At 52.0% G+C, this 14,866-nt stretch overlaps 2 protein-coding genes across 2 annotated transcripts in view; one reads left to right on the forward strand and one right to left on the reverse strand.

The window, feature by feature from the left end:
• The window catches only part of LOC137463965 (zinc finger protein 208-like), a 1,270,300-nt gene that overhangs the window by 759,716 nt on the left and 495,718 nt on the right, over nucleotides 1-14,866 (reverse strand). The window lies entirely within an intron of this gene.
• Nucleotides 1-14,866, forward strand: part of LOC137463966 (zinc finger protein 271-like) — a 1,077,684-nt gene that overhangs the window by 558,658 nt on the left and 504,160 nt on the right. The window lies entirely within an intron of this gene.

Genomic DNA, 14,866 nt, shown 5'->3' on the forward strand with positions numbered 1-14,866 from the left:
GGACATGGGTGCCACCCACGGTGGGGCACAAGGGGAAGGCTGAGGAAACAGAGCCCAGAGACTCTGTGGGGGAAATAACAACAATTTATTTATTTTCCTAAAAATAAGGAGCTGAAGAGCCTTGCTAGTTCTACTGCAGGGGTGGGGAGAGTTCGAGGCCTTTCTCTTTAGGGACCGCCGGGGCCACCCAGGCAAGCAGTGCCTGCCTTGGGCGGGACCAGAGGGTCTGAGGCTGGTGCTCTGGACAGATGGATCAGAGGGACCTGCCTCATCCTGGGGCTGGTCCTGCTCTGGGGACACCGGCACAACTGGGGGATGGCTTTGACCCCTGCTGGGCGTGGCCTCCGTTGTGGCAGCTTCCTCTTCTTCCTCTGTGGGCACTTGAGGGCTGCTGGGTAGAGTCCAAGAGCTGGGTCTGGGGCTGTTAGGGCTGGAGGAGTTGGGGTTGTTTGGGCTGGAGAAGCTGGGGGAACTGTTGGGTCTGGAGAGGCTGGGGGAGCTGGAGAAGATGGAACTGGAGCTGCTGGATTAGCTGCTGGCTGCTGGGCTGTCATCCTCATTTGCGGCAGCGTGGGAGTGCAGCAGACTCTGGGCCCCTGAACTGCAGTGTCTCACAGTGATGTCGATGGTGCCCTGGACCAGTGGCACTGTGTGTTCCTCCAGGAAGCCCTGCAGACTCTGGATCATGACCTCCTGGTCTGGCCCACACACACAGAGAACATACAGGATGGCACTCTGTGCTCCTTGCCATCCACCACTGCTCCCTTTGGATGGCCTCCATCCTCTGGTTCAGCCAAGTCCACACAGGGTCCAGAAGTTCCCGTCGTCGACGGAAAAGTCCTGCCCAGACCTTGGGCAGGACACCGCCGACAGCTCTGGCTGGTGTCTCCTGAGGAGAAGAGGGATGGGCCGGCACAGGTCCATGGGGGTTGTTCTCGTCCTGGCCGCCGGGAGCTCGCTCTGATGAGCTCGTGGCTGCTGGCAGCTGCTCAGGGGCTGTGATGACAATCTCTAGAGAGTCACCAGCATCATCAGAAAACCTGACAGTCTCTATTGCTCCTCTGCACAGTGGGATTTGTCTGTGCCCACCGCAGGATGCAGCTCCGGCAGAACTGGTGGCCACAGGGCAGAGTAGAAGCCACGTCATCCCAGGTGTCCTGGCAGATGGCACAGTTGCCATCTGTCTCTGTGGCCATATTTGGCTGCTGCAGCATGTTGGGGAGGGCTGAGGATCAGGGGCTGCTCTCTGTTGCCGGTGTCACACCCTGCAGGAGAGGGGAGGAAGGAGAAGGACACCCTCCCACCTCCCTAAAGCCCTGTCACCTGCCCACGTCTGACCAGGGGACGTTTCCTGTCAGTGCTGCAGGTACGCTCTGCCCCAGCCAGGCAGGGCTGGGGAAACCCTGCTGGTTGCTCTGGGACTGGCACTGGGACCTGCCAAGAACAGGCACCACTCAGCACCAGAGAAACCTGGCTTGACCCTCCACACCTCGCAGTCAGGCTCGGTAGGAGTTCAGGCCAGAGCCAGACTGGCACCGGCTCTGCCCACGTCTGTATTTAAGCAGCGAGGGGGGACATGTCACAATCCTGCGCTCGGTGATGTCACCCTCCATCAGGAGGCCATGTCCACGCCAGTGCATGTTGATAGGAGAAAGAAGAAAATTTCTGCACTTCCATATTGCTCTGCCTTGGCCACCTGTGTCATGTGTCCATGGCCGTGTCTCATCCCTGCTCCTGACACCTTGCCAAGGTTTTCTGTGAGGAGCGGAGTGGTGGGAGCTGCCAGCATGAACGGCCTGTGGCTGGATGATGTCTCCTTCTGTCACTGCCTTTCCGTGGCAGTGCTGGGATTTGGAGAACCTGGGTGCTGGTGGCCAGCCCGGGGTGAGAGTGTCCCCCACCCCGTGGGACAGGGTTGTGTCCCTGCTTCAGGGAGAAGCAGGAAGGAATGTTTTGCTCCAGCTCCATCCACTCCCGCCGGCACTTGCCCACAGTGCCGGGTCCCTCTCCACTTGCCAAGTTTCTGTGTTTCTGGAGTTCAGTGCCTTTGTGCTCCTTTCCAGAGCCTCAGGATGGACCTGGAGTTGCTGTCCCAGCAGAGTGGGGTACAAGGGCCAGAGGAACCCTGTCATGACTCTGGAGAGCCCAGGACCCATCACCGTGTGGGCCATGCTGTGCCATCATCCCTTCCTGCCTCTGGCTATTGTCATCCCTGAGAGTCATCAGCCCAAGCAGTTCTTTCTTCACTTGGAACTAACTGCTCCTGGTTTGAGGCTTGGCTGGTGTGAGGCAAGGATGCTGTGTGCAACCACCATGTGGCTCTGCCTCAGGGTGCAGAGATCTCTCTTCAAACCTGTGCAGATGGAGGATGTCCATTGCCATACTTTGGTGCTTAACAATACACATGGAAAAAGACGGAAGTTTGTTCATCAGGACTTCTTTGTGTTGTTATGCGGAGGGTGTTTCTCCTTGCTTGAGAAAGTGCCTCTTAAAATATGCAGTTATATTCCATTTCATTTGGAATTGGACTTTTAACGGTCTAAATGTGCAGGCAGCAGCTGGAATTTCAGAGTACCAAAATATTCCCTTTTTCCTGGGGTAACTAATGCACCCCAGGAGGTGCATTTCATGCTTTAAGAGGAGTCTTGGCCAAGGTGCTGGTTTGATCTTGAGTTCCTTGCGCATCTGTGGCCCAGAATATCCCCCCATTAACTTGCTACCATGATCCCATTTAATTTTTTGTCTTTCCTGTCCCGTGGGCCCTGAAATGATGAAATGACAGAAAGGGTGGGGATGGAAGGGACCTTTAGAGATCATCTAGTCCAAGCCCCCCGCTATGCTCGGGGCCACTCTTCACTAGACCTCTCTCCTCAGACCCTCATCCAACCTGACCCTGAACACTCCCAATGAGGGGACATCCACAACAGCCATGGGCATCCTGTTCCTGGCTTTCCCTCGAGCAGAGGGGCAGAACTCCCTCCCTTGACCTGTTGGACATCCCTCTTTAGTCACAGCCACAGAGGGCTTTCAGGGCTGCAAGCACACAGCTCATAGCCAATGTTTCCTTCTCAAGGATCTCCCAGTCCTTCCCCACAGGGCTGCTCTCAATCCATGCATCACCCCTGCTGTTCTGCTAAGTTCTGGAATATGCCTTTCTAAAGAGGAGGCATTTCACACACTGGGAAAAAAGTTGTAGGTCTAAGGAAAGGAGGCTGAGCCAAGGGGTGGCATTGAAATACAGGTGAGGTAGACATTCCTCTTTGATGAGAGGAATGGTTTGCAGGTTTGGGGTGCAAAATGTAACATTTGGGGAAGGAGAAAAAGGCACAGAAATTCAGGCTTTCAGCAGCTGAGAGGTGGCAGTATTAGAACACACAGCAGCTGGTGAAAGCCATCTCTCTCCTTCAGGTTCTCGCTGGGTGGGAAGGTGCTGGGAGTTGTGGTGGCTGCACTCACCCTTTGCTGGGAGGATGATCTGTACCAGGGGAGAGCAGAAAGCTGCCATGGTGAGCAGAACATGCGCAGAGCATTACAGTTCAGAGAATGAGACTGCCCCTGAAGTGCAAAAAGCTTGAAAGCATCTCATTCTGTGCAGCACTGTTGTACAAATTTTCTCTTCTAGAACATGCCCCTTTTCGTATTCTGCAGATGAATTATCTGTTTTTATTGAATACATGGGGTTTTTTTCTTAAGGTTTTTGGGAGAACTCTCAAGTTTATTTTTATTTGCAATTTGCATCCAGCATTTATACAGGTTTTTAAGTTGTTCTTTTGTAAATACTTGGGGGACAAATATCCAACCATTTTTTATTCCTTTGGGATATTGTGATTAGTATTCTTGGAAAGAAAACTTGCTGAACAACTGTGATAACACAGAGAGCAGGAAAACAGAGATATAAAGGAATGAAGATTGTAAAATTGCGCTGTGCGGAAGAGACCCACAGACAACCACTGTAAACACAGCTGAGAGATTCAGCTTGGAGTAGAGTGGAACACATTCACTGAAGATCTCTGGTGCACAGGAATGCAAAGACTGAGGAGAAAAGGAGAAAGTCATTCAGTCATTTAGACTCCTGGAAGCATTGTCTAGAGATCTAAAAATGCTATTACATTACAAACCTAAAACACCCCCAAATGGATTGATAAGTGTGATGTGCACATCTCTGCTGTTTTCAGAGTCAATGAAAGTGACAATTAGGAATGGGAACCCAGATTTTTATCTCCATTACTCTAACAACACCTTAACAAGGCACTTTAGGAGCTGAGCACTAACATTCTCACCCTGCTGTATTTCCTTTACATTTGAATACAGGCAGGTAGAAGAAGAGATCTGGCTCTAATTGCTCCCCAAGTCAGCTGTTGCACTTTCAGGTTAGGAGTACGTGTAAAATTCAGTTAATCACTCTCTCTATCCATGAATATTCCACTACTGAACTGACATACAGAAACATCCTTTTTCTCTTTGTACCTTCCTAAGTGGTGCCCTAATTAACAGGAGATTTGTGTAACTCACACAGGGAATCACCAAAATTGCTGAAATTGACTCTCAATTTCATTAAAAAGGCTTCTGAGAAAAGGCTTGGCAGGATCACTAAACAAACTGAAACTTGGAAGAGAAACATGCATTTTAGCACCGATCAAGAGAAAATAAGAATAAATCCTATCAAAACTGCAAGTAGGAGATAAGGAGAAAGACAGGAAGCACAGGGAGAAAAAGGCCCTGTCAGATGACCTGTGGAAGGTAACTTTGTGCCCCAGCACTGTTGAGGACGTTCCCTGCCATTGGTGCAAGCAGCTGGAGACATAAATACTGATGGATTTGGGGGTCACAATCTTGGTAGTGCAGTGTCGCCGTCGAGCAGGACGGGAACGAAAATGACTCCAAATCAAAGGCAAAGAGAATGAACTCTGATTTATTTCAGAGTTCATATTTCAGAGTGCATATTTCAAATGCACCACTCTATTTATAGAGAACATCGTGTGGACTAATTTCATTGGTCCTAGAGTAAAAACATCTCACACCATTGGTGTGCAGTGAATGACGCACGGTGGCAGAACCTATCTATAAACAATGTGAACAACAAGAGAGATTCGAGAATTATTTACATTCTCTCCCAACTGTCTCCCAGGCTCTCGCCTGGTTAGAAAACCTTCTCGTTTTCTCTCTGACTGAACTGAGAATATCCACAGAGGACATGGTTTGGGATCAGCTTTTCTTCCAGCGGGGGATGGCGTCAGGTGGGTCCCGTCTGCTTGGCATGGTGGGATCAGAGCTTTGGGGAGATGGCAGCGAGCACAGGAGCATCCTGCTCTGGGCAGCTGCTGAGGGCTGGATGTGCCGTGGCCGGCTGCAGGCTGGGCACATGTCCTGCCCTCCTGCTCTGCTCCCAAAGGCAGCAGGGATGGGCAGCTCTGGGCACAGCTCTGGGCACGGCCAGCATGGCCTGGGCACCGCGGGCGGCTGGGACAAGGGGACAGGAGCCTTCAGCTGACGGGCGCTTTCTGGTTTCTCTCCTTGCAGCCGGGCTCTGCGGGTGCTGAGGCTGCTCTGGGCTCTGCCAGGGCTCTGCTGGAGCTCAGCACCGGGCCGCAATCAGCCAAAGAAGAAATGGGGTGACCTGCAGCACAGACCTGCTGGAGCATTTCAGCAACACAGCTCAAGTGTGCAGTGTACACCTCCCAGGGAAAACATGACACCACCCCAAAATAAACTTTTTCAATAGCTTCTGAAATGAAATCAATCTGGGATGACCCCAAATGGCATTTTGCAGCTTGCTCAAGCTGTATCTCAGCCCTTCTCTGAACTGTTCTCTCCCCCACCTGCCTTTTACTTCCCAACTGCTCCCTCTTTTCCCCCAGTGCGTTCCCAGCCCATGGCAGTCTCCATCACACTGTTGCCTTCCTTGGTGCCCCTCACCACGAGGAAGGCTGAGCCCCAGGCTTAGGGACTCATCCTGTCACTGGCTGAGGAGCAGCAATGTCTCAGAGGTCCAGTGGGATTTTAGTGTCATTCAGAGCTGCTCTCCAGCCCTCAGCTCTCCTCACTGCTGAGTTCCCACTCCCTTTTTATTTGTCCTTGCAGCAGGATGAGCTCTGTGAATCCCCTTGAGCCTCCCCACTCTTCCCAGCCCACGCACCCACCTCAGTTAGGCTGAAGCTGCAGCTTCTCTGTCTCCTGTGGCACACCAGTCCAGTCCCCTGTGCGGGGAGCCCCAGCCCCAGAGCACAGCACTCAGCAGTGCAGTCCGGGCTGGAGCAGCTCCCTCCCAGCCCCAGCCCAGGGACCCCTCCAGCCCCAGGGACTGGGGCACTGTCAGCACCTGCTGCTGCAGCCACCGCTTCTGCTGGCCCTGACAGCAACACCCAAACTGGGGCTGATCCCGAGGGAGCAGCAGCAGGGCCTGGATCTGATCCCTGACTCTGGGGCAGGCCTGGACAAATGACCCCCCAGCAGCAGCAGCACGTGGAGCTGACTTTCCGCACAGCCCCTGCCACTCTTCCCTCCCGTGTGCAGCGGTGTCACAGCACCCTGAGGCACCTGGGAGCCCCCAGGGCCAGCAGGGACTTGAGATGGCAGCCCTGGGCTCCTGGAGGTTGTGCAAGGAACAGAGCTGGGGACTCGCTGTCCATGGGCAGCTTCCAGATGGAAATGGCTGCTGTGCCCAGGCAGCTCCAAGGGCAGAGAAAGGAGGGTCTCGACCCCTGGATCCGTGCCAGTCCCACAGTCCTGGGCAGCAGCCACCGAGCCCTGGGGGAGCAGAGGGCACAGCAAGAGGGACAAAAGCAGGCAAGGTCAGAGACTGGAGAGAGTCAGACCCGGCAGCAGGAGCAGCTGCTCCATTGCACTCTTGGAGAAAGCTCTTGGCTGGTTCAAAGCGCTGAAAGGCGTGCAGGGCAGAGAGGAGGCCACAACAAACACTGCTCCTGTTTCCACAGCCTCCCCTCTCCCTGTCCCAGAAGGAATTGGATGGACTGTGTTCTTCTCTCCGAGTCGTCCGGTTCAGCAGAAGCAGCTGAGCACCAGGAGCTGAAGGAGCTAAAGCCTCAGGCCACAAGAGCTGGGCCTGAGGAGACTTTGTGAGCAAATGAATGCTGCTAACATGGACCTGGCTGAATGCAGCAGATGGAATCATGGAATCACAGAATCCTTTCTGTTGGAAAAGACCTCTGAGCTCATCCAGTCCAGCCGGTCACCCAGCAGTGTCGAGCCCAGCACTAAACCACGTCCCTGAAGTGCCAAGGCCTGGACAACAGCCCTGAGTGAGGCCCTGAGCCAAAGGTGGCCTCTGGATGAACCTTCCAACCAAAGGTTATCTTTGTCTCTGCTCACTTATGAAATATGCATGGTCATTAGCACTGTGATAGATGTATCCACTCATTAGTGAAACATGGATTGACCTTTCTGTGTTTAGAAGCCAGACAAGGCCATGAAATCTGACATCTGGCCTTGTCTGGGGCTGAATGGTCAAAGTCACCTCCCTTGGTTCCTCTTGGGCCCTGGCCAGGCTTTGGGAGGAACCCAGGAGGAGGATGAAACCAGATGTTCCCGCACCAGCAGCGCTGTCAGTTTGTTCATTCAGCACTGTCAGAGCTGGGCCCTCTCCCAGCGAGGCTGGAGCCTCACCTGTGGCTGGAGGCACCTGCAGGAATTCCCAGTGTCCAGGAGTGGCTCTGCAGCCCTTGGCTGTGACAGCTTCCCCAGCTGCTGTGTGGATCTGGGGCATGGTAAAGCCTGAGGGTAACTGCTGCTGGATCTTTCTTAATCACTGCTGCAATCGTTGGTGCTGCTGGCTGGGTGCATTGCTGAGCTGCTCCTTTTGTGATTCTTTGCTGCTTTGAGCTACAGTCAATGACACTGAGTCCTTCAGTTGGTGTCTGTGTCTTTGGTGCTGACCCTGCCCACTGGGGAAACAAAACTGGCACAGTCTGGCCAGATCACAACAAAATGCCACTTTTTAAATGTAAATGTGAGGAATCAGTCCCATCAGAAATTCCCAGATGGGAAGCCCTTCCCTGGAGTTCCCTGGCTCTGGAGTGGGCTGAGGTCAGAGCACCCTGTGAGCAGTGGGGCACTCTGTTAAAAGAGGCTGAACCCCTGGATGTCTTCAAATGCATCCAAAAATTGCATGTGGAAGAAGGAAAAGAATTGTGGGTTTGGGAATATGTGGGTGAAGTTTGTAAATGGCACATTGGAAACAGCACCAACAGAAGGAAGAATTGCTTTTGGAATGCTCCCACACGGAGGGACAGAGGAAGGTTAAAACTTGAGCTCAGGTTCATTTGTGCAAGTGAAATATAATATTATTATTATTATTATCATCATTAATAACAGTTATATAAAAATAGAACATGATTATACATTTTTTTTCAGATAGAATTAAAAATTGATAATGTGAAATAAGGCTGACAATGCTAATATGTCACCTTTGGCTGCTCACTGTGACACTGAATACCCTACAGAAAAGGACTGGCCAAGACCCAAATGTCACAATAGAACTCTGTGAATTGTGTATAATGAATAAAGGAGGAAGGGATGTTGTGGAAACCCAGGACACCGGGAGGATTTCTCTGTCTGCTCTGGGGTGTCCTGACCCCCAGGGGAGCACTGACTTTGACCCTCATTCATGGAGAAAACTTCCAAAGCCTCAAGGTAAACTAGAAACCACAAAAGTGTGAAATAGATCGTAGAGATTGTAGAGAGGAGTTTAGTATGTCACATGGGTAAGAAATTTAAGCTTTAGGATTTTTAGTATGTTATAGATGGATTCAAGATTGTTATAAATGAATGCTCCAATTTATTAATTAAAGAAAATTTATTAAATTGTCCAAATATAAATTTAGAGAAAAACAACGAAAAGCCACTATCAAAAAAAGGTCAGTGCCGAGCCCAGGATCGGCGCTGGGTGAGACACAGGTTTGACCACTACAGCATAGGGTCCCCTATGTTCACCCCGACTGTTCTGTCCAAGTGATTTATAGATGGTTTTTCTTGCCTGAGGCAAAGTCTCTTTCTTCTTTTCTGGGCTGCACCTATTCATGTGGAGTTCCTTCACTGTGGCAAGTTGAACAGAACCCGTCCGATCGATCGTGCTCCTGGAGTTCGGTATTCAGATGTATCTCCCTGATGGTTCTGGTTATCTCACTCTCAACTACTTATAGCGTGTTTCTCGTTGGGCGTTCCAAACATGTACATGTCACTTAGGGCGTGTAAGTGGTGCCATTGTGTTCAGCTGGATAAGATATACAGAAGTTTATTACATACAACAACTTGCAGAGTAAAATCTCTGACACTTTGTTATATATGGGATTTGACGCAGAAAAAGGGAATTAGAGAAAGGGAATTGGCTCATAAAATGAGAAAAAGACGAGATGCGTGAGGGAAAGAGAATGAAGAGAGAAACAAAAAGATTAGCATATAGAATAGCATGGTAGGTTAGTGAACAAAGTTTGGAATAGCAACAGCAAACCGTTTTACCAGCTCAAATGTGCAGCTCCCAATAAAACAAAAGCAGCCAGCAAAGCAGTTCAGTAATGTTTTACTTTCTAAATGTCCAGAGGGATTCAGCAAATCAGTACAAACATTCTGAAATACCTTGGCTAATGCTGGAGAATAGGAGGGGAACAGAAGCCCCGTGTTTTAAAAATTCTGCACTGGGACATTGAGCAGTCACTGTGGTGGTGAGATGGTTTCTCCTTGAAGCTGATGAGGGACAAAGCAAACCTCCAGCCAGCCACCCTGCTGAGAGCTTGGCAGTAAAGAGCCTGCAGCCAAGTAGGTGCTTTTCATCAGAAGAATTCAAAATAGTGTGCCAATATCCAAACCTGACCACTGATTGGTTTGACCCAACTTCCTGAAAAAATTCATTTCCATGTCAAACCACGACAAATATGTAAAATGTAACATAAGACACTTGAAAAATGATGAATGCCAAATGATCTGAGTATTAGATCTTTCCTCAAAGAGAATCCTTTTTGCTAACATCTACATGCCAGGAGCTGCAGTGTAGCACCAGGGAGACAAAGGAACCCACCAGTGCTGAAAATCACCCATCTCCGAGCCAGCCACGTCCATTCGTTTGCAAATTAGGTCCTTTTCTCCCTGCTGCCAGCTGCGGGTTTGAAATACTGTGAAGCAACCTTCCCGTCCTTGGTGGGGTGCTTAAAAAAACTTACAGAATATTTCTTATCAATATAACATTTTTCATACATCTATTTCTCACAAGCACGAATTATCTAAAATACACATAACAATTCCATGATTCCATCTGCTGCATTCAGCCAGGTCCATGTTAGCAGCATTCATTTGCTCACAAAGTCTCCTCAGGCCCAGCTCTTGTGGCCTGAGGCTTTAGCTCCTTCAGCTCCTGGTGCTCAGCTGCTTCTGCTGAACCGGACGACTCGGAGAGAAGAACGCAGTCCATCCAATTCCTTCTGGGACACGGAGAGGGGAGGCTGTGGAAACAGGAGCAGTGTTTGTTGTGGCCTCCTCTCTGCCCTGCACGCCTTTCAGCGCTTGGAACCAGCCAAGAGCTTTCTCCAAGAGTGCAATGGAGCAGCTGTTCCTGCTGCCGGGTCTGGCTCTCTCCAGTCTCTGACCTTGCCTGCTTTTGTCCCTCTTGCTGTGCCCTCTGCTCCCCCAGGGCTCAGTGGCTGCTGCCCAGGACTGTGGGACTGGCACAGATCCAGGGGTCGAGACCCTCCTTTCTCTGCCCTTGGAGCTGCCTGGGCACAGCAGCCTTTTCCATCTGGAAGCTCCCCATGGACAGGGAGTCCCCAGCTCCGTTCCTTGCACAAGCTCCAGGAGCCCAGGGCTGCCATCTCAAGTCCCTGCTGGCCCTGGGGGCTCCCAGGTGGGCACAAGTGGGGCAGCAGAGCCAGCAGGGAGCCTGCGAGTCTCTTCCAGCCCTGTCTGCTCTGAGTTTGGGCCTTGGAGCCTCAGGTGGCCAAAGGCAGCTGCTGCTGGTCCCTCTGTGTGCCCCCGTGTCCAGCAGTGCTGCTCCATCCGTCTGTGCCCAGCCACGGGGAAAAGCCTCAGCCCTGCAGGGCCAGGAGCTGCCGGGCTCTGCCTGAGCAGCTCAGCCAGAGGGAAGGGAGCTGCTCCCCACGGGAACCAGGAGCCAAGGGCTGGAGCACCTCGTTCTGGGGCAGAGCCCAAATTCTGTGAGGGAGTAACAGAGTTATTCACGTGCACTGGTGTGTCAGCTCTGCAGGTGCTGTGCCTGCAAACACATGGCTCGAGGTGTGCAAAAGAATTCTGCAACTCTTGGCTGGAGCAGGATGTCAGCAGTGCTGAACTCCAGCTTAGACCAAAGCAAACACTTTACACCTCTGCTCATATCTGCTAGATTTTTTACATCGGGATATCCAGAGAAAAGCAAACAGAGGAGTAAATATTTTCATTATTTATCAGAAATATATCTCATTTTGCTGAACATTTCTTTTTCAGAATGTGTTATCTTCTTAAAAAGAAAAAGAAAAAAGAAAAAAAACCCGAGAAAAATATTAAAGAGAAAAAAAAAGAAACAAATGTGTAGTGAAATCTTCTTAAACTTTGGATTAAGAGGTAACTGATCTTTTTAAAGGGAGAACTCATATACTTTGTGCATGTTCTCATGCCTGGATCCATCTTACGGACTGACATCAGCATCCATTTTAAAGACTTTGGGTTTTGTTTCCAATATTAAGATTTTTTTTTTTTTAATTGGAGTTGAAGCAATAGGAGGATGAGAGATGAATTGTGCACGACTGTGTCTTGAGAACAAAAATATTGCAGTTTGAAACTTTGACCTAAAGTATTGAAAATGAAACTTACAAATCCCAGTGTATTGTGTGACAGCAGCTTTTCCTATAGGATGCGCAGCATCACAAAGACTTCATCAGTGGGGTTGGGAGGGCTTGGAGCTTTGTCCTGTGCCACTCTGGGATGTCATGAACCAGGACTTCGCCTGCCACCAGCCCAGGTCGCCCTCTGCCACTGCAGATCCTTGGGCCTTGTGTCCCCAGAGCAGACACAAAGTGTTTCTGCTGCTCCCCCTTTGCACAAACCCACAGAGAGCTGGGATTTTTCCGAGGCTCGTGTCTCCATTGGGCCATATTCCCAAAGAACCAGCAGCACATCCTGATGAATATGGCGAGTTATGTGGTCAGCTCCACTTCCTGCCTAGAAATCCTGAAACTGCTTCTAAATGCTGCTCCTTCAGCTCCTGGACACCTTCTCACACAGAGTTGGGAAAAAATTCCCCTGGCCACCAGCTAAAAGGTGAGTTATGCCCAAGTTAGAGCTCTGTGGGAAATCTCTGTCCCTCCCTGACATTTTAATGTATCTGTACATGAATCTGTGCGTGGATGTGTCTTGAATACAAAGGAAGGAGCGTGCAAGCAACGGGACTGACACATTCAGGACCCATGCTATTCCATACCCATGGGCACAGAGACATTATGGAAACCCTGGCACAGACAGAGCCTTCTGTCCATGGGTACAGAGACATCCAAGAGCCCCTGGCACACACAGAGCCTTCTGTCCATGGGTACAGAGACATCCAAGAGCACCTGGCACACACAGAGCCTTCTGTCCATGGATACAGAGACATCCAAGAGCCCCTGGCACACACAGAGCCTTCTGTCCATGGGTACAGAGACATCCAAGAGCCCCTGGCACACACAGAGCCTTCTGTCCATGGGTACAGAGACATCCAAGAGCCCCTGGCACACACAGAGCCTTCTGTCCATGGATACAGAGACATCCAAGAGCCCCTGGCACACACAGAGCCTTCTGTCCATGGGTACAGAGACATCCAAGAGCCCCTGGCACACACAGGCCTGGCACACACAGGCCTTGCAGCACAGGTGGCTTTCCCCACAGGCTGAAGGAGATGAGAACACAACATTTGCCAACACTGACTGCAAGCAACAGCTCTGGGTGCTCCCTGTGAACCTCAGCTCTGGGACCACTGTCTGCCCCATGCTTCAGGGGCTGCAGTGGGAGCCTGGCTGGGCTCTGCCCTGGGGCCATCCTGCAGGGACAGCTGCAAACAGGGAGCATTCCCTTGCCACAAACAGCCAAGCCAGGGCTGCAGGGCAGCTGCTCCAGCCCGGAGTGCACTGCTGAGTGCTGTGCTCTGGGGCTGGGGCTCCCCGCACAGGGGACTGGACTGGTGTGCCAGAGGAGACAGAGAAGCTGCAGCTTCAGCCTAACTGAGGTGGGTGCGTGGGCTGGGAAGAGTGGGGAGGCTCAAGGGGATTCACAGAGCTCATCCTGCTGCAAGGACAAATAAAAAGGGAGTGGGAACTCAGCAGTGAGGAGAGCTGAGGGCTGGAGAGCAGCTCTGAATGACACTAAAATCCCACTGGACCTCTGAGACATTGCTGCTCCTCAGCCCATGACAGGATGAGTCCCTAAGCCTGGGGCTCAGCCTTCCTCGTGGTGAGGGGCATCAAGGAAGGCAACAGTGTGGTGGAGACTGCCATGGGCTGGGAACTCACTGGGGGACAAGAGGGAGCAGTTGGGAAGTACAAGGCAGGTGGGGGACAGAACTGTTCAGAGAAGGGCAGAGAAGGGCAGCTTGAGCAGGCTGCAAAATGTCATTTGGGGTCATCCCAGATTGATTTCATTTCAGAAGCTATTGAACAAGTTTATTTTGGGGTGGTGTCATGTTTTCCCTGGGAGGTGTACACTCTGCAACCTTGAGCTGTGTTGCTGAAATGCTCCAGCAGGTCTGTGCTGCAGGTCACCCCATTTCTTCTTTGGCTGATTGCGGCCCGGTGCTGAGCTCCAGCAGAGCCCTGGCAGAGCCCAGAGCAGCCTCAGCACCCGCAGAGCCCGGCTGCAAGGAGAGAAACCAGAAAGCGCCCGTCAGCTGAAGGCTCCTGTCCCCTTGTCCCAGCCGCCCGCGGTGCCCAGGCCATGCTGGCCGTGCCCAGAGCTGTGCCCAGAGCTGCCCATCCCTGCTGCCTTTGGGAGCAGAGCAGGAGGGCAGGACATGTGCCCAGCCTGCAGCCAGCCACGGCACATCCAGCCCTCAGCAGCTGCCCAGAGCAGGATGCTCCCGTGCTCGCTGCCATCTCCCCAAAGCTCTGATCCCACCATGCCAAGCAGACGGGACCCACCTGACGCCATCCCCCGCTGGAAGAAAAGCTGGTCCCAAACCATGTCCTCAGCCTTCTCCAAGGGCACGGCCCATCCACGCCACAGCTGCTCCCAAGCACTTCCTGATCCAGACTGGACCCCAGCTAGAATGCTTCCTCTAGAAAAACACACAACAAATTATTGAAAATAGATTACAGACAAAAAGGGGAACAAGAAAAAAGGTCAAAAATCATATTACTGTCAGGGACTTGAGGAAGGCCCAACCCCTGCATGCCAGGGAAAAACCCACCCACAGGTGAGGGAAGCCCAGGCTTTCTCCCTTCCCCCCTGCACTGCCCCCCAAAATAACGGTGATCCCAAAGCAAACAGGGGCAGTGGAGCAGCCCAAGCCCTTCCTTCCCTGCAAAGCAAAGCAGCCCCTGCACAGGTTCTGGAGTCCCACCTCTGCTCCCACCATGGGGGTTTGTTTGTGTCGGGCTGGCTGCCCCAGCCCCAGCCCGGGGCACGGTGGGTGCTGGGGGCTGTTGGCAGGGCCAGGAGCCCACTCCCATTTCATCACCACCCCAGCCCATCCCCCAGCCCTGCCAAAAGCAGCCTGGCAGCCGACTGAAGGATCAGCTGCATCTGCCCCAGCAAAGGGGGAACCTTTGGTTCCTGGCCAGGCTGTGCAAAGCCCAAATCTGGGAGCATCCCTCTGCGTGTGGACTCACCTGCTAATTCCCTGTGGAGCCTGGCTTTGGAGAAGGTGCCAGAATCGAAGTCCATCATCCTCAGCTGCCGG

Source organism: Anomalospiza imberbis, chromosome 33 (genome assembly GCF_031753505.1).
Source record: "Anomalospiza imberbis isolate Cuckoo-Finch-1a 21T00152 chromosome 33, ASM3175350v1, whole genome shotgun sequence".
NCBI lineage: Eukaryota > Metazoa > Chordata > Aves > Passeriformes > Viduidae > Anomalospiza > Anomalospiza imberbis.